Source organism: Marmota flaviventris, chromosome 3 (assembly GCF_047511675.1).
Source record: "Marmota flaviventris isolate mMarFla1 chromosome 3, mMarFla1.hap1, whole genome shotgun sequence".
NCBI classification, from domain to species: Eukaryota; Metazoa; Chordata; class Mammalia; order Rodentia; family Sciuridae; genus Marmota; species Marmota flaviventris.
Window position 1 is genome coordinate 150,951,055 of NC_092500.1, and position 25,126 is coordinate 150,976,180.

General features: G+C 34.7%; 1 pseudogene; it reads left to right on the plus strand.

Moving 5' to 3' along the window:
- Positions 1-8,248: 8,248 nt before the first annotated feature.
- Positions 8,249-23,010, plus strand: LOC114085840 (FGFR1 oncogene partner 2 pseudogene; annotated as a pseudogene).
- The last annotated feature ends 2,116 nt before the right edge of the window (positions 23,011-25,126 follow it).

A 25,126-nucleotide genomic window follows, 5' to 3' on the forward strand; every position in this document is an offset into this window, starting at 1 on the left:
AAAGTAACAGAAAAAAACAAAAAACCTAATCAATAAACGGGTAAAAGGTCTGAACAGGCACTTCACACAAGAAGACATACTAATGATTAACAAATATATGAAAAAATGTTCAACATCTCTAACAATCTCTAATACAAATTAGATAGTAGGACAATGGCCAGTTGCACACAGCAGAGCTGGGGGAACTGGTAGCTGCTCATTACAAGATGCTGGAGCCTTAGCATAGGAGGTACAAATGATGCAACCCCAGTCCAAGGCTGAAGGACTGGAAGTGGCCTGGAGAAACTCTAGTGAGAATTCAAATGGGAAGAGTGAAGAAGCTGTAATCCAATGTCCTTGGGAGATGGCAGCAGCTAGATGCTGACTACTCAAAAAGCATTGATTTTATGTCCCCAGGGCTTCTTTTTCTTACTCCCTTCTTCCCATCCTGGATTCTAACCTATTGGACAATGCTGCAAACTTTTAGGGTGAGTCTCCCCATCTTCTGTGTGCTGTCCCACATGTCAGTCATCTCTGGAAACATTCTCATCAACACAGCCAGAAGTCTCTTAATCCTAGGTATCTCTCAATCCAATCAACATCCTGATTAACCATCACAGTGGGATACAATAATAGACATTAATGTTCATGTTTTCCTGGAGTTTCTTCTTGTCTGGAAATCAACTGGTTGTCAGATGAAAGCACCGAGATGACTTGGCTCTGTTTTACACGTGTCTCATCTCCAAGTAGCTTATCCCAGCCATGTACTCTCATCAGTAGCAGAGATACAAGAGAGGATACTTGAGGACTTTGTGTTTCTCTCTCACTGTGATGTCTAATATGAATACTCGGTATATCAAACAAGTAATATGACTAAGTCAGGGAGAAGGACACCCCATCACAGGTGGAAATACACTGCATAGCTACATGGTGGAGGGCATGAATATACAAAGAGTGAAGAATTAAAACCATTATTACTATTAATCTATCATAGCCCTGAGAACCAAGATCAAACAGTTAAATAAAAAGGGAAAACTTTAAAGTGGTTGTTAGTCTAAATTTGAATAAAATTCTGCCAACAAGGAAAAAGAAATACTCAAAAGACTAGGAATAGAACCACCTCATGATTTACAAAAGATCTAAAATCAGCATACTATGGGGATGTTGCCTCATCAATACTTATAGCAGCACAATCCACAATAGCCAATATATGCCCTTCAACTGATGAATGTATAATGTATATCTACACAATGGAGTATTGCAATGGAGTATTACTCATTCATAAAGAAGGATTGTATTATGGCATTTGCTGGTAAATGGATGGAACTGGAGTCTATCATGCTAAATGAAATAAGCCAAATAAGACTCAGAAAGCCAAAGGTCAAATGTTTTATCTGATTTGCAGAAGCTAGTCTAAAATATGGGGTACAAAAGAGAGAAAAAGGGAAAAGATGGGAGATTCCATGAGAATAGGAGAAAGATTGGTGGACTAGATGAAGGGGACAGAGGAGTAGGGCGAAGGCACAGGATAAGAGAATAACAGCAGAATGAATCTGACCTAACTTACCAATGTACGTATGAACACAGCACAGTGGATCTCACCATCATGTACATCCACATGACACTAACTATAAAAAAAAAATCTATAATAGCAGAAAGATCTAATAAATAAATAGTAGAGTAGAGGGAAGGGAATAAGGATGGGAGAAGGGAAGGAAAGGGAAAATACTGAGAACTGAATTAGAGAAAATTTTATACTCAATATTTCTATAATTACATCAAAATGAATCATAATGTTATGTATAACTAAAAAGAACCAATAAAAAAGAAAAAAAAAGAAACACAAGTGATAAATTTAATTCAACTATAGGAAAATAAATTAAACTAATTTCATGGACATTTGGATATTAAGAAAGACGTATCTGTCCCTATTAAATAATTTTAGCTCCTGTCTATAGAGTATATAAGCCAAGAGCATGATCTATAAAATCAGAATGGCTGGTTTCAAAATCAAGATCAGTTTACTGCCCACGTGACATAGAAAACCTAAAGAATTTGGTATTTTTAAGTTAGATTTCTAACTACAAACTATGAATAATATAGTAGTTACCTCAATGAATAATGAGAATTAGTTGCAAAATTGTTTATACAGTGTTTACTTCCATGTGTATGATATCATTGCAAACTATGGCTTAGCTAACTTTTTGTGTGGAATATGAGTAGTAAATATTTCAGATTTGCCCACCAACAATCTCTGTTGTGACTATTAAACCTGCTGTTGTGGTGTGAAAGCAGCATAGACAACACGAGAATGAATGAGCACAGCTGTAATCCAATAAAACTTTGATTACAAAAGCAAGCAGTGAGCCAGATTTGCTTTGTGAGCAACAATTTGCCAAGCATTTGTTACTCATAATTAGCATTATCTATCACCTCTAATTCCATTTTAAATTCCTGGAGTTCAAATGCCATATCTTCATTTTCTTTGTATTTTTGTATCTCCAGTGCTTGCTATATATTTGGTGCTTGCTAAGTGATTCTCATTTTTATTGCAATACTGAGGATTTAACCCAGAGTCTAACACAGGCTAGACAAGCACTCTACTGCTGAGTTGCGCCCCCAGCCTTCTACCAGGTGATTTTTAAAAAGCAACTATTTACTGAACTCTTACCAAGCACCTAAGCTCTAGTAAAATACCTGCTCATATTTTGAGATCATTGCTGCCTACTCTTGCATTTTTTACTCAAGGAATCAGAAGGAAATACTACTTAAGAGTTAGAGAAGAATGAGCTATTCTAATAGAAACAATTCTGCTACTAAGCTATGTTTTCTTCCAGTGTTTGGGTCATTTATGTTTCCTTTGCACCTTGCAGAAAGACTTTGACCTATTCACAATGCCACCAGGCCATTTTTTAATCCTCATTATCTGGCCACATTCTCTAGACAGGACATTACAAGTTTCCTTGTATGATCACTTTACTTTGAACCTAATTGAAGGGTGGGTTCAGTTTATGGTCCTGTAAGAGTTTGAGCCAGGACATTTTGTGTGACTCTGCTACTTTAATAATGAGGAAAGCAATGTATAATGTTTGATGAAGAGGATATCCTGCCCTACCCTATCCCCAGCCCTGCCTTCACACACCCATCACGCAAATGCTTACCTCGATAAATACACCCTAGTGGGATTTATGTTCCTGAGGCTCATCCTTTCCCTAAGGTTCTATTAACTTCTTTACCAGAACCATTTAGAGAACATGGTAGAAAATTATTTTTATCTTTAGCTCTCTTTATACATAAAATAATTATAATGTTGCAAAATTTCCATATTTATTCAAGTCCCCTGGACAATAAAACAAAGATTTTTAATCACATGTAATTATTCTGTACATGTTTCTATGGAAGAAAAGTAGATACATCACAAACACTAAATACTCATTTTCTATGAGTATGTGTCTATCTGCTTGTGCATGAGTGAGGGAGAGGTTATAATATAAACACATTTAAAAACCACTACATCTTAATTGAGTCAGAGTTGGCACCATTTAACTGATGGGGCCATGTGCTAAGAATTACTGCCTGCCTTGTTTAAAATCTGAGCTTCCTATGTTGGCCGCAGATACAGACTTCACCTAGAGAAGCAAAAACAATGACCTGAGAGCTGAGACATTAGGGATGGGTGTTGATGAAAAGATTTCCTTGTATTATTTTCATTAAGTTTCCTGCTTGCCTCATCAATGCTTGCTAGACGTGGATGCCAAAACTGTAGAGATTACTTTTATGGAGCATCTTGTAGATTTGTTTCCTCTAAAACTTGATGATATTTCACCTCGGTGATATAACTCACAGCATGATCCTCACTGCAATCAGTGACAAATGGGCCGGGATGTGCGTAATCACAAAACACCCCAGGGAAACTAGTGTGAGGCCAACTGAGATAAGCTGCCGTCCATCTGTGGTCATTGTCTTCCAAGTTCACACAAGATGCCACCCATCACTGTGTTGATATTCCTGTTATCAGTGTTCCTGAGGATAGTGTTTGTTCCAGTACAAAAATATGACATTTATATGGTGGCCCCCGTCTGTTTTACTTGGGATTTTCTCCTTCAGTTGCATCCTAAAACATGACCATCTTCACTTGTTATATACAATGGCTTCTCAACCCCAGAATTGTGGACATTTTGAGTCAATAATTCTTTGCTGGGGGTAGTATGTGCTGTTGGAAGTTCAGCAGCATCTCTGTCCTGTACCAACTAGAGGCCAGCAGTGCCCCCACTCAGAGCTGTGTCAATCAAAAATGTCCCCAGGCATTACTGAAATTTTGCTGGCAGGAGTGGAAATGGCACCCAAAATTACCTCTGCTTGAGACTTCACTTCTATATGACAAGTTGATTTTTCTACCAAGGGTGTCTATAATCATATCAATTCTGATATATTATAGAGTTTATTAAGCCCTTAAGTAAGTATTGCTTTCAATACATGGTTTTACAGAAAAGGGAATGGAGCTCCAAGACAAACTCAATTAACAAAGTTGACATCACTGATGACAAAGCTAAGGATGAACCTTATCTCTTCGCAATGCTCTGTTCACCTGCCCTTGCTCCCACTTACTCCACCACAAAGTAGTCAGTAAAAAGATGCTTCATCACCCACTCTAGGCTACACCAGAAATTCATCACTAAGTATCTAAGTAATTTTGTTCTCCATTCATTCATGCACTCAACAACTAGTTAAACATTTTCTTCATAACAGATACTGTTGTAGGTTCAGAGAGAGAGGATTGAACACTCCACAGTAAGTCTCTGTCATCCTCGAAGACATATAAACTAAGTGATGAACAGTGCTGTAGAGAAATTTTAATCTGCAGAATCAGATTAGAAATCACGAAGGGATTGTGACTCTGCCAAGTGGTCAGGGAAGGCTTCTGTCATGATATAACATTTGAGCAGAAATATCAAAAGGCAATCCATCTGGATGTCTGGAGAAAAAGATTGCAGGCATAGGGAAGAGCAAGTAGGAAGGCCCTGAGATGAGGGCATGCTCAGAGAATTCAGCAAGGAGATAGTTATGGCTGGAACACAGTGATCCAGGAAGTCAGTGGTAGATAAGGGGATTAAAAAGGATCAGACATCAGATCCTATAGAGCCATAGAGTTGGATGATGGTAATTTACTCTTAAAATTTCCTCTGATGTGGAAAGTCTAAGCATAAGGTTCAAATCCTAGCTCTGCCACTTCCATTTATATATGTCTGGGAAGTTATATTAAGTAGCTCTCTGTGCCTCCATTTCCTCGTATGTGTCACGAGGATATTTAACAGTACTACTCGATAGGATTGTGTGATATTTTAAAAAGTCAACATATTTAAAGAATCTAGAAGAGTTCTGGTAAGTACTACATAAAATTTTGTCATTTTATTGATTCAAGATGATCATTATTACTGCTGAATGTTGAGTAGACAGTGGAGGAGGCAGGTAATTGCAATTGCAGAAATAGGGAAAACAGTGACATGTTTTTTTAAAATAATCCAAGATTTTGGACCAAAATATTATTAAAGAGGTTCAGAAAATTTGATATCTGTTTTGAAGACAACACCAAGAACATCACAGATGGTCTGTATGTGGGGTTTAAGAGAAAACTGAGAAGGCAAAACAGGCACCAAGTTCTTTAACCCACTTGATAAGGATGGAGTTGCCACTTCCTGTGACAGTAAACAGCTGGGAAAGTGACTAGTTGAAGATAGAGAAGTAGAAGCTCATTCTGGGATGTATTAAGTATAAATGTTAATTTGACATCTAAATAGTCAATTTGGTTTGTAATTCAGCATGAAGAAGCTCTCTGAAGCCATAAAGCAAGATGTGAACACCTCTGAGAGTGTGATACAGCCCCCACCTTGGCACATACCTGTTATCCCCATGGCTTCAGATGCTGAGGTAGGAGGATCACAGGTTCAAAACCAGCCTCAGCAACTAAGCGAGACCCTGTCTCTAAATAAAAGATAAAAAGGACTGGGGATATAGCTGGGTGGTTAAGCACCTCCTGGGTTCAATCCCTGGTATTCTGCCCTTCCACTAAAAAAAAAAAAAAAATGAGGGCAATAGAGAAGGAAAAGGATGAGGGCTGAGCTTAGGCCCCTTCAGTATTCTTAAGCTACAAAGACAAGGAGAATCAGGGAAGGAGAGGACAGGTGGGGTGAGGTAAGAACCTTCAAAAAGTAGAAGGGCTGCTATGGTATCCAAAAGAAACCCCCGCAAGGACTTACCATTCAGAGGTGGCAGGCGAAATATATAAATCAGACCAATCTCAATGCTGAGAAAAGCTATCAAAGTCAGACAAAAAGTAAAAACTACCTTTTTGAAGACATCAGAGAGCTAAAAAGTAAAGCATAACAGTTTAATATGAATCTATATTTGGAGCCTAGTTGTATTCTTCTTTTTAATTCTCAGTGTTTAAATCAGGAAGGAAGGAAGGGAGGGAGGGAGGGAGGGAGGAAAATAAATGAATGAGCCATGATTCTGGAAGAGACAAAAATCCCAAATGATGGCTTCAGGAGCTGAGACTTGGTTTACCCCAGGAATATGTGATGATACTAAGGAATCTGACTAAAAGGTTGGAAAGCTCAATAAAAGAATTCTTAGAATTTTTAGGTAAAACACATGCTGAAAGTTCAGTGCCCTACAAAGGAGAATGAAAGCAGAGTAAAACCTTATGTCTTTATTTCAGCATCCTAATGAGGTACCCTCTGAGAATGATGTTGAAGCTCCTTGAGGAATCTTTTCAATTTCTAGGACGACTCTCAATTTAATGCTACAATGTTTAATAACATTTTTTACAAATAAAAAATAACCTGACTCCTGAGAATACAACTTTTCTTAAAGAAATGTAATTAAATGACAATATTAACAGAATTATGGGGTTTATGGCACCAAACTAAAAATAGTCATATTTCTTATGTTCCAGCAAATAAAAGACAGAATTGGAAAGTTGGGCAGAAATGAATACATATAAAAGAAGATAAAGCAGAATTGAAAAAGGACCTATGAGAGCAAAATTAAGGAGGCAATAGGTGAGTTTAATAGAAGATTAGTCAAAGCTAGAATTGGAGAACCAAAGCACAATTCACATGAACCCCTCCAGAAGGAACACTTGGAAGAAAAGGGAGCAATGTAAGAAAAAATTATGTGGCGAGTAACTGAATACTGCTGTACAAAATAACAATTATAATATGTTATAAGGTTTTTCAACACCTACCATTAAAATACCTTTTTTAAAAGGCACAAAATTTGGAAGGAGTGAAATCAAAGACACCAAAGGTCCTTACCTTATCCATACAAGTGGTCAAAAGAGAAGTAAAAAATTTCTCTTTGATTAGACAAGAATGCATCTTGTTGTCTTTAGGTAACTTTAAAATAAATAAGCTTCTCTAAAATGATAAAATTTTTTAACTAATTAAAATATTTTTAAAAAGTATTGCCCTTATTTCCCCAGTATTACATTCTCTCCCAAACCCTCCACTAATGAAAGTATTCAGGAAGATGTGATAAATTCTTCCAAATCAGGTACCTGGTGTGAGTGGAAAAGGATGAAAAAATGACCATTGGATATGATAATTTAGAGATCCCTGACAAGAGCTATTTCAATAGCATAGAGGGTGATAAAAGTTTAAGTGGAATATGTCCAAGAGAGAATAGGAGGAGAGCCATGGGACATGGCAAATACAGTTTTGTTTTGTTTTGGGGGGTGGTGTGTGGCAGGATTTTCAGCAAAGCAGGATAAAACATGGGAAAATGGCTAGAGTTGAATGTGAGATTAACAAAGAATTTTTCTTTTTAACATGAGGGATAGTATGAGATGTTTGTAAGCTGAAGGAAATGATCCTGCAGACAGAAAACATAATTAGGTAGAGAGGGCGCGAAAATTTTCTGGGGCAATGGATTTGATCATGAACGAAGTGATGGAATGAAGTGAGCAAGGAAAGGGCTTGGCCACAAATAGGAGGAGAAACTCATCCATCAAAACAGAAGTGAATGCCGGCAGGTGGCTGCACAGGCAAGTGGGTGGGTAGACGTGGAAAGGACCATAGACATTCTTTTCTGGTTGCTTTTATTTTTGCGGTAGAGTAGGAAGGAAGTGAAGTAGAATTGCCAGTCTGCCTCAAAGAATCATCAACATGAAGTTGCATGTTTTCCTTCAACAGCCCGGATGCAAGAGAGGTGGACTTAAGCGGGTTTGGAATTACTTCAAATGGAGCAGTGGGGAGGGAACAGCTGGATCATGTTAAAAACACCGGACAAGGAGAGAAGTGAGAGCATCAGAGTGCGGAAGGATGTGAAAAATGTGTTTCATCAACAAAGTATAGATCCTCATGAAATTAAAAAGAATCACAAGGATTCAGGTACTTAACGTAATGACCTAGAAACAGATGTGTTGAGTCTGGCAGAGAGGATCCTTGATGAGGCTTGTGGAGACTCGGCTAATCATAATGCCAGACACATGCTCCAGGGAACTAGTAAGTGGTCAGATCAATCAATCAATCAATTAACCTTAGAATTAATTTTCATTTAACAGGTCTTCAAATCATTCTAAAATTCAAGCTAGATCCTGCCATTATTGAAAAGTCTTTAAAGATCACTACTCTTTTCAATTTCCCCACTATTTAAGGACAAAATCACAAAAGACATGAAGATCCTATTATTATCTGATTTCTTATTACTTCTCCAAATATCAGAAACAACTTCCTCACCTACAACCTTCCACAGACTTTGATTATTAATGCCTATCAAAATGAATCTCAGATACTATTTTTTTTTAGTGACATAGACCTGACAATGCTATTAAACTAGGTTTACACATATAATTTGAGTTTAAGCACTTATGTCTTACATTGTACTTATGCTGCATTTTTACTCCCTAATGGCTTCTCACCAATTTGAATCTCTTTGATGTCATGGAATTTACTAGTCTGCACTTCCTTCTTTCCTACTACCACTTCAATACATTAATGGATGAATTAATTTACTTAATGACTGAGTGATTAAATTAATTAATAAATGTGCATCCTACTTAAGGCAGAAACCAAGCTAAAAATTTAGCCTTGAAACTAAACAGAGACAGAAGTAACTAGTGAAAAAGAGTTTATGGGGAAAAAAATAAAAGTTTTAAGAGGAAAATATATTTTCAAGGCATCCCACTTCTTAATAACATAGTAAATAACATGTTGGTAACCCAAGCCCAGTGGATACAATTGCAAGTTTATGGGTTAATAACAAAATGTGAGATATCCATCTAGTTAAAGAAGAATGTCAGAAGATGATTTGGGGATGGAGATTCTGTAAAAAATGCCAGTCACCTCTGATCACTGCACCAATAGATTGACCATTTGACACTTCAGTTAATTTCCCCCCAATCTTAAAAGGGCTGAATCTCAGTTGTTTATGTAAAAGAGGTAATTAATACTTGGCAAGAAACTAGAAAGAATGACGTTCAATTGTTCCTTTATTTTAAGTTCTGTTAAACATCTTTGGTTTCTATGTTCAGCTGTTTATTGGTATCTAGGCAGTTATTTAATTAGCTACTTTGTATAATGAAGTCATTTCTTACTGTCAAGGTAGTCATAATCAAGGCCTTAATATAAATAAAGTATGAAAATGATTAAAATTAATTCATCAGCCAAATATGAGCTCCCATACAATGGAGATATTTAATTGTTTCAGGTCTGGTATTGAGATTAGCCTGATTGACTTTCTGGCTTTGATTCAATAATCTATTATCTCATTTTGAAATAAAATGAATCTGGTGAGAAATAGTCATTGTATCATTTGTCTTGCGACATGATCAAAGAAAAGTTCCCTTATTTACCTACCACAACACCTGGCAAAACAGATTACCGAAGCAAGATAGTAAGTATTAATGTTTTCACTGTGCTCACGTGCTAGCTACATCCTGCTCCGAATTTCTGTACTGTTCCAGGTTTTAGAAACACAAAAGTTTGGGGTTGTCATCTTATTTAGACAGACAGTGGTTTATATCATGGCATACCTCAACACACCATGATGCTTTTTTTTGAAAAATGTTTTCTTATAAGTTGCAAGGAAAAAGAATTTAATCTTTGCTCGATTTTTCAAAAAAGAGAGAAAGGGAGAAACATAGCCTGAAAAAAGAATTTAAATGTTACGTAGTTTTATAAGTGTTCTAGAAAACCAAAACTGATACATCAAGCATATAGCTATAATGTGTACATTTAAATAATGCACACATTATCAAATAATTTTAAAGTTATGCAATTACTTCTACTTCTCTTTGGCTCCCAATTACCTACAAGATAAAGTCTGACCTTTTTACTATTACATATATACCTTTTTTTCCCCTCACTGACAATTCTTAACATTTTTATCTCTTTCAAGCATGCAAAACACTTCAAACCCCCATACTGTGTCAGGCTCCTTTAACTGTGGGACTGATTTTTGCCCCCACTCAAAAGTTGCATGGATTTTACCAAGGAGAAAATGTATTTCCTAAGAAAGAAAAGAGTAAAAGTGGACAGTCATAAATAAGAACGAAATTATGGCATTTGCCACTAAATGAATAGAACTAGAGACTATCATGCTAAGTGAAATAAGCCAATCCCCAAAATTCAAAGGCTGAATGTTCTTCTGATATGCAGAAGCAGACTCAAAATAGGCAGGGGGTAGGGAAGGAGGGGAGATTGGGTTGGGAAAGATAGTAAAATGAATCAGGCATAACTTTCCTGTGTTCATATATGAATACACAACCAATGTAACTCCACATTATGTACAACCACAAAAATGGGAAGTTTCACTCCATGTATATAAAAAGATATATATATGAAAAGAATGGAAGTGGAAGTAGTGAGGAAGTAGAAATATGTTGGGTAAAAGTACTAGCATACACCTGAATTGGAAACCAAACAACTATTTATATATTAGGTGTCCCCCAAAAGCTCATGTGTGAGACAATGCAAGGTTTGGAGGAGAAATGATTGAGGTATGAGATCCTTAACTTAATCAGTGAATTAATTCCCTGGTGGGGAATAACTGAGTGTTGACTGAAGGTGGGTAGGGAGGGTGTGGCTGGAACAAGTGGATCATTGGAGATGTGTCTTTGGAATATATATTTTGAATCTGATGTGTGAAGTCTCTCTCTGCTTCCTGATCATCATTTGAGCCGCTTCCCTCCACCACACTCTTCTGCCATGATGTTCGGCTTCACCTCAAGTCCCAAGAAATGAAGCCAGACATCTATGGACTGAGACCTCTGAAACCATGAGCCCCCAAATAAACTTTTTTTTCTCTAAAATTGTTTTTGTCACGGCTTTTAGTCACAGTGATGAAAAAGCTGACTAAAACAACAATATTCAATTTTTATTAAATTTTATTTCATGTGGTTTTAACTAACAGGAGTTTGGTACCTGGAAATATGGTGTTACATAAACCAGATTTTATAGCATAATCTAAGCCTCTTTGAAGGTAAAGTGATTTTTTTTTTTCATGTGTTAAATTTAGTCTTTTTATCAACTGGAAATGTAGGTGGACAAGTAAATGTTTATACCATAATATCACTACATCAGTTTCATAATGACATTCAAGAGATGTCATTTAGAATTTCCTGGTAGGAATTTTCAGTAAATTGTTAGACTGAGGTACTAAGAAACCAAATGGTTGGGTTGACAGTTTTTAATCCCTGTTGTTTATCTTCTGGTAATGGTTTTAGAAATGAAGAATATTGCCCATTTTTCTGTTGAGAAAATGCTGTGGCAGGCTGATAATTTCACATGGCAAATTTTTATAAGAATAATCATTTAACAAACTTAACTTCTATAAAAGTGAGGCATCTCGCCATGATATATCTTTGTAAATCATTTAAACCATTTTCAAAATTCACATAACTGGCTTTCATTTGAAATATACAATCTGCTATCCTAAAAATTTCATTATTTCATTCATATATAATGTTGTAGTACAACTTAGTAGTTGAGGAAGGACAAATCTACTTAGTCCTTAAAAATTATTGAGCAAAATAGGAAAATGGAGGCTGGGGCCATAGCTCAGTGGGAGAGTGCTTGCCTCACATGTATGAGGTACTGAGTTCGATCCTCAGCACCACATAAAAGTAAATAAATAAAATAAAGGCATGCTGTCCATCTACACTACAAAATAACACACAAATTGATAAATAAAATTTAAAAATAAATATTTAAAAAATAAGAAAACTAATCCACTGTTTTAAAGAGGTTGAGGCAAGAGGATGTTTTTAAAGAGAAAAATGAAAGGATTGCATCAGATATTTTGAAACCATATTATTAGGCTAAAATGACTAATAATGATAGAGAGATCAGTCCAAGTTTGCACAAGCAGTTGCTGGGCAGATAACCTTGTAGATGGGTTGCTCAGCAGAAATCCTTGTATAATATCCTTATACTTTTTGTGTAAGGTTGCAGTCGCCCCTGTGTTATCTTGTGGTTTTGAGTAAGTCTTTTATGATTATTACTACCAGACAACATACATAAAAATCCCTTTCTTCATAACTTCCTGGTTTTACTTATTTTATTTTATTTTTGGTTATGTTGGACACAAGCAATTCCATTTTGATTCTGAAAATCTTCACATTTGATTCACATACATCATCCATAAATAACACTCCAAGGTAAGTCCTATATATGGTGAAGAAAACAAGACTGGAGAAAATAAAGGAAGTAGCCAAATTCACACAGCTGGTTAGTGGTAGAGTTGGGGTTTGGATGCAAGCAATCTGGTTCCCCAGTATGTGCTTGTGTTAGTTAATTAGATTTTCATTGCCATAACCAACATACCTGACTAGAATAACTTAGAGGGGGAAATTTTATTTGGATCCATGGTTTCAGAGTTTTTGATTGTCCCATTCCATTGCTCTGGACCTGAGATGAAGCAGAAAATCATGGTGTAAGAGTGAGGCTGAGGAAAGCTTCTCTGCTCAAGATGGCTGGTGAACAGAGAGGGAGAGGAGCCCTGGAGACATCCCCAAGGGCATGCCATCAGAGACCTCCCTCTAGCCACATACCACCTGCCTACAGTTACCATCCAATACAATAGTCCTTTTAAATTATTGATCCATCAAATGGATCAATCTACTGATTATATTGCAGTTCCCATAATGTAATCATTTTATCTCTGAACATAGCACAAGAGCTATTGGAGACACCTCATATCCAAACAATAATAGTGCTTTTAACAGTATATTCTCTCTCTACATAACAAACTGTCTCTGATAAAATTATTATTCCCATTAGTTTGCATACTGGAGTCATCAATATTTCTGTTATTTTCCTTACCTGAGATATGCGTCTCACCCCTTTTTATCAGTAGTCAATATCTAGTCATTTTTTAGACATCAGGTCAAGTTTTATTCCTTGAACCGCTAGACTGTTTTACCCCTGAGAACACACATCAGTTTGTATTAAGTCATGTGATGATTGATTATTTATTGTAAGTATTTCTGTACCATAAGACTGCATGATCCATTAATGTAAAACTTGCCAAGGTAACTGGTACATAGTGAAAATTCCAAAGTATTTTTATTTAGCTAGTGGAGGAATGAACAAATAACAAAATAAATTTTAAAATACAGTAATTTAGTATATTTAAGTTCTCCCAGCTTTGAAAAATTTCATAACTTCACCAGGAAGCCTCTGTGGTTTCCTCAGTTGGAATTGGTCATTTGGTCTCTTTGACATTAACTCAATTGCTATTGTGCCTAAATTTGCATTGTTTTCAGGGTCTACTTTCTATTACCTTTAGTTTATTCATATCCACCTCTTTCACTACAATATAAATCTCTGGAAATCATGAAATATGTCTTAGTTGCCTTTCAAGTTTCCATAGTTAATAGTCTAGTTAAACTATTAAATGCCAAAGGTACTGAGTTTTTACTGGACTGGGTTAGATAAGGTGATGGTAGTATTCATGCTAATCTATCCTTTTTCAGACCTCAAACTTGGAAGGAACCTCAAGAAAACTGCATGCTTTTGTGACAACTAATTCAAAATAATGAAGTTCCACGTGTACCTTTCCTGCACATGCTGTTCTACCATGTCAAACGTCCCAAAACAGGGAAAATATCTGAGGGAAAAAAAAAAAAAACGTTCAAATATGCAGACTGTCTTACATCTTTAAAATAAAAACCACATGCTTTTTATGTTCTAACAGACTCTGGACTCCATCAGCAACTTTGAATACTGTGAACTTACAGTACCCCCAGTTTTGGAATTTCAAATGTTTATTCCTACACATCTTGACCCCTACTAGGAATAGGAATTCTGACTGCTTTTGCAAGAGTGATAATGGAGTTTCATAATTAGTCCAAACTTTCTCACCTCATCACTTGTGGGCCAAAGAATCTGGAAGGTAACCATTCATATGGGCCTATTATAGCCTATGGTTATAGAACAATAAATGCCATCTATTGCCAGCTTGGAGGTAAAAGCCATACCCCTCAACTGGGTCTTATTAGCACCATGTCCTTACCAACTAGGCCAACCCACCCATACTTAATTCATTCTGCTATTCACAAGAAATAATATATTAGAAAATGAATGCATCAAAAATCCCAAAGAAGGATGAAATTTTTTGGCAAACTCTACTTTAAAACTAGAATTTGAAACTATGGAATTAAGATAGCAAATGCTATACCATGTGCTTTTGGAAGTAATACTTTCAAAAGATGACTCCTCTGTGGTATTACAATCTAATCATGCAATATCAAAAACAGAAGAAACTTGGCCAATGAATGCCTGCTGTTCCAGGAGCAAGGGACCAGAGAGTTATCAATCCACCTTTGTCTTCACCATGATGATGGTTGTTTCGCAGCCTCTGGCACTAATGGATTGTTCCTCAAATATCCCATTCATTGGGAACTGTGTTTATTTATTTTTATCTCCATCCTGAGATCTAACAGATGGGCGTCTATTGAAGAAGGATATGGAATATCTAATCTACCTTCTCACTATAAAGTAACTGCCTTTCTCCCAAGGTCCCCATGAACCAAAGCTTTGCAAGAGGCCCTCCTTAATTAAAGACCATAGTTTTGCTTGTTCTTTATGATGGGTGGAAGGTGCAATTTTCAAATTTCAAGAATAGAACATTCCCATCTAGTTCTATTCCACAAATAAATATATGTCTAGCTTCCTGACATCTCAAAAAAATAATATTTAAAGACTCTTGTAATTCTAATGGGTGTTATATGAGATTCAGAAGATGATAAAGTAGCATAGGCATTTTAGAAAGGAGAGAGGAATCAGATACCAGCCTGTCTGATCACATCATTTTACAGATTAATGAAATGTGTCTTAGTTGCCTTTCAAGTTTCCATAGCGTTTAGTTAAACTATTAAAGAGAATCAAGATGAGAATATAAGCCCAACTTTCCACAGTTAGCTGTGGAACATGGACTAAAATCCATACGTGAGAAATTACCATACGTGAGAAATTTCCATAACTCTAATCTCTAATGCTATTCAATGGCCTCTGGAGGCATGCAGTGGATTTCATCAAATGGTAGAACAAAGCGCATCATTTTTGTTATAGGAATAAGGTATCATGAAAAGAGAAACTAAAAGTCCAAGTAATTTGTGTAAAGCACAAAGGTAATTTGTATCATAGCTAGGACTAGAATTCATTCTATTAGGTCTTTCTTTCTACCTTTATAATGTGCTGACTTAAAGAGACACTCCTGGTACATCTAGAGGTAGATATTTGTGTCACAATCTAAAAATTTGGTCAAAATTCTAATGGACAATCTCTCAGATAAGCAGCAATCTTTATACTATAAGAGTTTTTTTAAAAAAAGATTTATTTCTGCTTGGCATGACAAATGATGATACACCAAGTCCTTTTATTTCAAATACTTAGAATCTATGGTCTGACTCCTATAGAAATATCCTTCCAATGTGCTGAACAGTGTATTACTCCTTGCCTCAGTTCATCTATAGATGGCAATGAAAGTGCTCATCATTGCTTTGCACCCCAAATTGTGAGTCCTTCTGAACAATCTAATAAAGTTGAAGAATGAAAGAAATTGCATAATGTTTTTATAATAAGTGAGAAATAACAGTATCTGGAGAATCATCTCGTTCCAACCAAATATCAGAACTCTCTTTTTCAACATAAATAATATTCTAAAACCCAAATTGCATTCAGTTGCTTCATTTTCTGGTCCTCTGAGAACTGATGAAGATAACTGACTATATTATGGTGTGATTTATCTATATTTGGTGCCATAAACAGATTTTCTCCAGGAAAAAAAAGAATAATTGTGCTTAATGGCAATATCTCTCATGTTACAAATGCTTGATTTATGACAAATATTCTATGAGCAATTGCAGAGAATATTGGCTGGAAAGCAAAGAAAGTAAAAAATTAAAAGGGTTCTTCATGTTTCCTGCTTTGGCAGAAAGTGAAAAATATTTTAAGCTTTAAAAAAGTACTTCAAAGTTGTGGAGGTAGAGGTAAGTATAAAATTGTCTTATTTCTGGAACCAAATTTTATAATAATGTAAATGGAATACCATGTAAGAATACTCCATGGCTAAAGATAACTATTTATTTTATTTTTAAATTTATAAATTTTCATGTGAATGCTAATGACCCTGAAAAACATTTTCCTCAATAGTTTTGTTATAGTTACTCCAAAATCATGCACGTCATTTTCATCTGTCCACTTGCAAAATGTCAAGTTTCAAAAGATTTAGAGGAATTGAGATTCTGGAGTTTCTTATTTGAAAAACAACCCCTTACCAGATAACATGGTTTGCAATCATGTTCCCCATCCCATAGGCTGCTTTTCATTCTGTTGATTGTTTCCTCTGTTGTGCAAATATTTTTTTGGTTTGAAATAATTCTACTTTTTTATTTTTGCTTTCGTTGCCTGTGTTTAATTCCATAGCCAAGAAAGCATAATATAGTCAGTTATCTTCATCAGTTCTCAGAGGACCAGAAAATGAAGCAACTGAATATATTCAGCTGAATGGATAGAAGGAAGGCAAAACATGGTATAACATTTTGCTGAAGAAATTAGTATTTTCTGTTGCTTTTATGCTTTTGGATACTTTTTAAAATTAAAGTTCTGTCTCACTGGACTTAGACAATAATTCATACACATAGCTAAACATGATATCAGTCCTGAGCAGTCTGCAAAAAAAGAAGAAAGGACAACTTGGAAAACTTAAAATAACAGATTTTCAGAATTTTTGTTTATCAGTAATATTAACTCTGCCTTTTAATGATTTCTTTTAGCTTTTTTTTGAGCACATGTCCAAACAGATATTATCTAATTTTGCCCCATTAAGAACCCTGTGGGGTCAGTCAGTCTGGCCATATTACCTCCACTTAGATGTACAAAGGAAAACTCAAGACAGGCATCTTGGAAATTCTATCATATACCAAAGGAATAGCTCAAAACTCAGATTTTCTCATTTCTCATTTCCTCATTAAACCTGTGCTGCCTTTTATGTAGCGTTTACATAAATAATTATCTAGCAAACAAAAATTAATTGAACTTCTGAGCCTTTACCAATAAAAAAATACATTGGTTTCAGCAGGTTTTATCATTGGGGGAAAAAAAAATCCCAAGAGGCAGATTACATTGTTACCAAGTATGACATTCCTAACTCTCTTTGTAGGGGGAAAAAAAAAAAAAAAAACAGCAAAGAACTTTGCAAAAAAAAAAAAAAAATAAAGATTGAAATTTAGTAATTTAGGAAATCCTTTATAAGGATTACATTCTTCGTTCCTCTTTCTCTTTCTTCTATGTTCCTGAGATTCACATCCTTTTGACATCTCCTCTTTTATGTGTGATACTCATGAAGCAAGAAAACTAAAATGAAAAGGAAAAGGATTCAAACAATGAGGAGCAAATAGAATATACTCGTAAATTTATGTGTGCCCATTTTCTTTACCAGTCAAGCACAGGAGGCATTCTATATTGTGCAGTGTTAACACAAATTGATGAAATGAATGTTCAATTGTGTCATTAATTAATAGAACATAAATAAATCATCTGAATGTTATTTTTAATATAACCTCTGAAATTTGCTTGTGTACCCTTTATATTTCTCTGCACATATACATAATAAGCTGTCTTTACTTTAAAATGTTAAATTCCTTCTTTGATTTTGTTGTTCTCTCTGAGGCTTACTTTATCTTTACTTAGCTACATACATTGTCTTTCTGTTTTAAATTATTCCTCCCAAATATAATTCTATTTATAACAATAAGTAGAATTGCTTCTATTTCAAAAGTTTTGCTGGGGCCAAATCAAGTAAAAATATTTATTTGTGAATAAAACGTGCCCATATTTAACGTCTGTCTATGATCTGTGGTGAAAAGCAATCATACTACTCAGAATGAACTGTTAGGTATTATCAATCTGACATAATAGTCGTCCAACTGAAAAATTGCTTCCCTTGTGTTTCCTCAACCTATTAATTCTCTTCATTATAAGAACACATCCTGCTTATAAAACATCCAACATCTGAACAAATTTTTTTTCTTTCAAGTCTGGACAAAGACAAAAGTAAACAAATCACTTTGAGTTTCATAAAAGAAAAAGAAAGCCATGTCAGTAGATTCAGAGGTTAGTGAAAGTAATTAGCTACAAATTTTAACTCTGTAATGGGGCATGAAGATGAGACCTGAAATGGCCTTTCCAAACACCCCATGGACACATTGCTGAGAACTTTTCAAGCTTTGCTGGTCACATTGCTATTTAAAATAAATTTCCCTTTAACATTGACTAACAAACACTGGTCTAAAACGAAAAGAAAAGGAAAACACACATGTGCGGCGATTCTTCATAACATCAAATCATCACTTATTTTTAAAACAAAATTTGCTATTATAGTTTCTCCTTAAGCCACGAGAGTAGAGATAATGTTGGAAATCCGTTGCAAAGAAATGAGATTTCCTCTTATTGTGAAGATGAAAACCCTCCCTCTTAGTCACAGTGCATGGGGGGAAAAGTCAGTCATTTGATTGTTTCTTGGTTTTAGGTGTGCCTTCTAAACTGGATGACATTCACAGACACTCAGGATACAAGACAAGGATGTTTCTAAACAATTCCCAAATATTATAATAATACAGTTCTCAGAATGCACATTTGGTCTTACTTCATTGAAAAGCAATTATGCTAATGAATAAATAGCACTTAAAATGGCTCCTGATTGCTCATAAACAAAAATAAATTAATAAAATTAGTTTCAAAGAACCAAGCTGAATTTTAGTATTCTAAGCTAGAGGATATTGTCATTAAACTGAAACTTTGCTTTTTTTTTAACTTTTGTTCTTTATTTATTTATATGTGGTACTAAGGATGGAACCCAGTGCCTCACACATGCCAGGCAAGCGCTCTACCATTGAGCTACAACCCCAGCCCTGGAATTTTGCTTTTAAAATCAGATAAAAGGTAATTTTGCAGTAGAACAGAATTTGCTTTCATAGCACAAATAAGTGTGCTAGTGGTAGTGAAGAAAATCAATTTTAAAGAATAAATGATACAAGTTTCATTTCCTAAACATAAAACTCCCTAGTTTTGCTTCTCTGAAGAGTCACAAAATATTCCTTAAATGTCTTTAATCTTAGATACTTGTTCATTTGATGAAAGGTTAAAATGAAATGATGATTAAAGGTTAAAAAGAACAGATGATTCCACTTTAAAATCAAAAAAATAAATAAAAAACTAGAAAATCAGAGAAAGTTCAAATATATATTTGTTTTCCTAAAATAGCAATGACTTTCTTGCCACCTGACAAAATTGAACAGTGTCAACTTCTCAAAAAATGGTACCCATGGGGCTAGGAATGTAGCTCAGTGGTAGAACATTTGACTAACAAATGCAAAGGGCTGTGGTTCAACCCCAAAATACAACTCAAAAGAAAAAAAGAAAAGATGGGCCTATTTATAAATGGTAGCATAACTTTTTAGTGATCAACAATATATGGTATAATTACACAATGCAATGTTATTCATCTATTTAAAAGAATAATTTGTACTGATGCATGTCATGTTCCAATTGATTTATTTGGTCTAGTAGTCAGTTTCAAATCAAGAAGGGTAATCCCCCCAACTTTGTGCTTCCTTTTTCAAATTGCCTTAGCAATTATAGATGCATTCTGATATGAAGTTTAGAAACAGTTTGTCAATTCATGCATAGAAGGCAGCTGGAATCTTGATATGGATTACACTGAATATGAAATCAATGTGGAAAATGTTACTCTTCGAACAATATCAAATCTTGTGATCAATGAACACAGAATGACTCCTATTTATTTAGGGCTTTAATTGCTTTCGAGGAGGCTTTGTATCTTTCAGTGTATAAATCTTGCACTTCTTTTGCTACATTTGTTCCTATTTTACTTTTTTGGTAGTGTCACAAAGAGAAAAGTTTGCCTCATTTTATTTTTGGACTATTCACTGAAAGAGAACAGAGATACACGTTATTTTTTAGATTGATCTTGTATCCTGCAACCTTGCTGAAAACTCATATATTTCAGATTTTATGTGAATTCCTCAGGATTGTACAAAATTCTGTCATCTGAAATAGAGAAAACTTTACTAATTTTATGTACAATCTGAATGCATTTTATGTTCTTTTCCTTGCTAAATTTCCTGAATAGGAGCTCCAGCATAATGTTGAATATGTGATCAGAATGGACATCTTTGTCATTTCCCTGGTCTTAGGAGGAAAGCATTTTGTCCTTTACCATTAAATATGATGTTTCCTATAGATTTCTTTTAGATGTCCTTTATCCCTTTATCATTCTTTAGTTTGAGGAAGTTCCCTTTTATTCCTAGTTTGCTGGTGTTTTTAGCAAGAAAAGTGTTAACTTCTGTCAAATAATTTTATTATTTGTGGTTTTTGTCCTTTAGTCTACAGATAGTGGTGTGTTACATTGATTGATTCTCATATGATGATCCAAGATTGCATTCCTGGGATAAAAGCCACTTGGTCATGGTATATAATACCTTTCATTGTTTTTGGAATCAAATTGATAGTATTTTGAGAAGGATGATTATCTTGATATTCATAAGGGATGCCAGTTCATACCTTTGTTCTTGAATCATTTTGGGGAGTTTGTGTATTTCTAAAAGAATTTATCCATGTCATTTGAATTATCTAAACTTTTGGCATATCTACACTTTTGTTCATAGTAATTCCTTTTAATTCCTTTTTGTTTCTGTAAAATCAGTAATAATGTCCCCTTTCTGATTCCAGATTTTAATAATACAGCTATGTAATAACTATATACAGCTATTTACACATATCAATATTTCTTTAAACACTGCTTTCACTGAGTTCCGTAAGTTTGATATTTTGTGTTTCTAGTTTTTTATATGAAAGCATTTCTAATTAGCATTATGACTTCTTCTTTGACACTGCAAATTATTTAGGAGTGTATTGTTTAATTTCCATAATTTTTGAATTTACTAAATTTCTTTCTCTGAAAGATTTCTAATTTCATTCCATTGTAGTCAGAATATACTTCATATTTTAATCTCTGAAAATTTTTTGGAAACGTTTATTGTCTACATAATAATACTGACAAAATGCTTTATGTGCAATCAAGAAGAATATTCACTCTGCTTTTGTTAGGTGCCGAGTTCTACCATGTCTTACAGTATTTCTCTGAATGTATGATGGAATTTAATAAAAATTTTAATCAAAAATTTCTTATAAGAAAAAAAGAAGAAGAAATGATGCGGGTATGCTAAAATTTGAAGGGAAAAATATCTTTTATCAGTAATCAAAATGAACAAACAACTTTTCTTGCATTTTAATGAGCAAGAATTTTTTTGAGAGAGAGAATTTTTTAATACTTATTTTGTAGTTTTTGATGGACACAACATCTTTATTTTATTTTTTTTAATGTGGCCCAAAAATTTTAATTTTTTTAATGAGAATATTTAATGCTGCTAGAGGGGGCAGCCCAACAGTCACACTCACACTTTCTGGTGGAAGCAGTTTGATATAACTCTTAAAAAAAAAAAAAAAAACTTGTCACTCAACAATTTTAATTCTGCTACAAAAATATACTTTGGTTACTTTTAGACCGCTCTCATGCAAATTGCCTCCCAGAGCTGGGTCTGAGCCCCTGGGCTCCCCAGCTGCCCCGGCTCTCTCTGTCAGGTTCTTCGTCTTCTAGCTGAAGAAGCAGAACAAGGGCTCTTGCCTTGGGTGCTTAAGTCAGGGTTGGCAGAAGCTTTGTAACCCAGTTAGTCACCACAGCTGATGACTGGAGAGACTGAGAGCTAAGTATTCTAGAACTGAGTTGCACCAACGAGGCTGACACTAGAGCCCTTGTTGGAAGATTGAGAGATCATAATGATATCCGGAGCAAACCACAGTTCTCAACAAGTAGAAACAAGGACACAGTGACAGGAAGAAATTCAAGAACTTAAGTCCCAAGACATCAGCTACAGTCCACATTGGTTATGGGAATTCAGCAAGAAAACAGACAAATCCGAGAATTGCAACAAGAGAACAAAAAAATTGCATACATCCCCCGAAGAACATGAGTCTGTCTTGGAACTTACAATGAGCAACTAAGAAAAAAATGTTTAGATTGCTCATGGCTAGCCAAAAAAGATGATCCAGCTATGATAATGAAGTTAAAGGAGCAACACTCCAAGACTGACACGGTACATCATAATAAAGCCAAAGGATTCTTCCTTGATGCATCTCGACACATCCTTGAAGCATCTCAACATGGACTGGAGGGGAGGCACTTGGAAGCACATCAGAATGTGTTAGAAGCACATGCTGATCGGATCACTGAAAAGGCAACAGGAATGAGGAGAGCCATTGAAATGGGTGAGCAACAGGGCTGCAAAGAACAGGAAAGAATATTCCAACTTGAACAAGAAAACAAAGGATTGAGAGAGATCCTCGGAATAATTCGAAAATCACTTATGAATCATAGGGCAGTGCTTCAGAAAGTATGTCTTTGTCAGCATTGGTAACCAATAGTGAACTGAGTCTAAGGAAGAGCTAAAGGGCTTCCAAGTCTGGAAACTTCATGCATGGCTTCAAATGGTCATCAAAACTAGTCAATTAGAGAAGACTCAGTTCAGCCAAACTTGTTTTTCCCCTCTATAATATGTAGAGTTCAACTCTCAAAGCAATAACAACAACAGCAAAAAATGTATAGGTAATGGTCATAAACTCTATTCCAAAACACCATTGTTAATTGGTGAACAGAGGAAGGGTTTTCACAGTGACTGCTTAATAGATCAAGAGCATTCAGCCAGGCTGTTGGCTTTCCGGATGTACTTAAACTAGAATATTACCTGAAAATGTTTGGGAATTCATAGAATTATACCAATTTAAAAATTTAAGATTTTAACATGGTTTTATGAATGGAAGATCCTCATTCTAAATTTTATCCTTGTTGTTTGGTATCACAGTTAGCAAATAGCTTATGGACCATGAGTCTTCAGCTTTATTGATTGTCTCCCTTCCCATTAATTGATATTTTTTGTCAAAGAAAATTCAAGTTTAAATGCCGTAGATGTTTGGCATGCATCACTAATAAAAGAGGCAATTTAATTTTATAGCTAATGTACCATAACTGATACTTAGCTAAAAATTGTCCATAATACGCTAAAGTGTATGAAATGTCATTTCAGCAATGAAAGAATAGGAATGTTACTTTCTAAGGAAGATCTTATTAAGGTTAAACTACTCCTCTGAAAGAATAGCTTTTGGTTTTCAGTAAATAATGAAAACAAGAGTTTTCTTTTTCTGGTTGATACTGAAGGATATTTTATAGATCGTTTAAATGACAGAGTTGAAATGCTTGATGTATTAAGATAGATATAGTAATTTCAAAGTAAATTCAGAATTCCTCTGGCTCATGTAGCCATTTTTTAAATAATTGCTCTTGATTTAGAGAAAAGTAGGTTCAAATTTCAAAGAAAAAATTCTGTATCTATTTTAAAATTCCATCTTTTCTCATACCTGTGACATTTTTCTTATCACCTTCCATTTTTAAATGGGGTTAAAAAAATCAAATAGTATGTAAATATTTTTAAAGGCCACCAATACAGAAATTTGCTTTAACAATAATTAAAAACTGTTTTTTCTTATTTTTTAGTGACTATAAAATAAAATAATGGTATCAAATATGACTAAATATATAATATTCATTTACATTAACATATATTAAAATTTACACAAGTAGCAAATTCTACCTTTGAGTATATTTGTCAAAGATCTTTACATGTGGTGATCTTTATAATTTCATATATTGCTAAAATTCAAAACTACTTTTCACTTCAGAAATGTTCTGTCTTAAGTTTGAGGTGAGAAGGATGGACAGGGCTGATTTATTAGAAAAGGACTAATGGCCCAAAACATCAAATAGATTCCTTTTTTCATTTGGAGATCTTAATTGATATTTTATGAGTAAATGGCAGCTTTTTATTTTTAAACTTTTTTGTTGGTTTTTAGGAAAGTAGCTCTTAATTCAATGGTGCATTTATTCATTCAAATAGTTTTTATCTGGTTGGGCAAGTTAGAGCACACCTATAATCCCATCAGCTCCAGAGACTGTGGCAGGAGGATCATGAGTTCAAAGCCAGTCTAAGCAATTTAGTGAGGCCCTAAGCAACTCAGTGAGACCCTGTCTCTAATAAAATACAAAATAGGGCTAGGGATGTGGCTCCATAACATTAAACAGTGTTCCTGAGTTCAATCCCTGGTATCCCCCCCAAAAAACAATAGTTTTTATTCCAAGGAAGAATTAAAGAAAGAAAATAAGCTACCTATTTGAAATAATATCTGAAGCAATACATTAGGCAGTCTAATTATTAAATATTACTTGATAAATATTTTTATAAACAAATAACACTGAGTTAATTTATTCTTGTTCTTATTGCTTAGATATAATTTTAAAGTGTTAGGTGTTGAAAGACATTTACTTTATTTCTAATGAGTTTTCCATTGTCTTATTTTTAAGAACCTTAAGTTTGTGTCTAAGAGCGTATACTGGATAGGAGCTCATTTTATCAATAAAGATGAGTCATTAGAATTGAAAAAAATACATTAAATGATTACTTATAAAAGCAAAAAATTAAAATAATCACAGTGTAACTATTGAAAATGTTGTT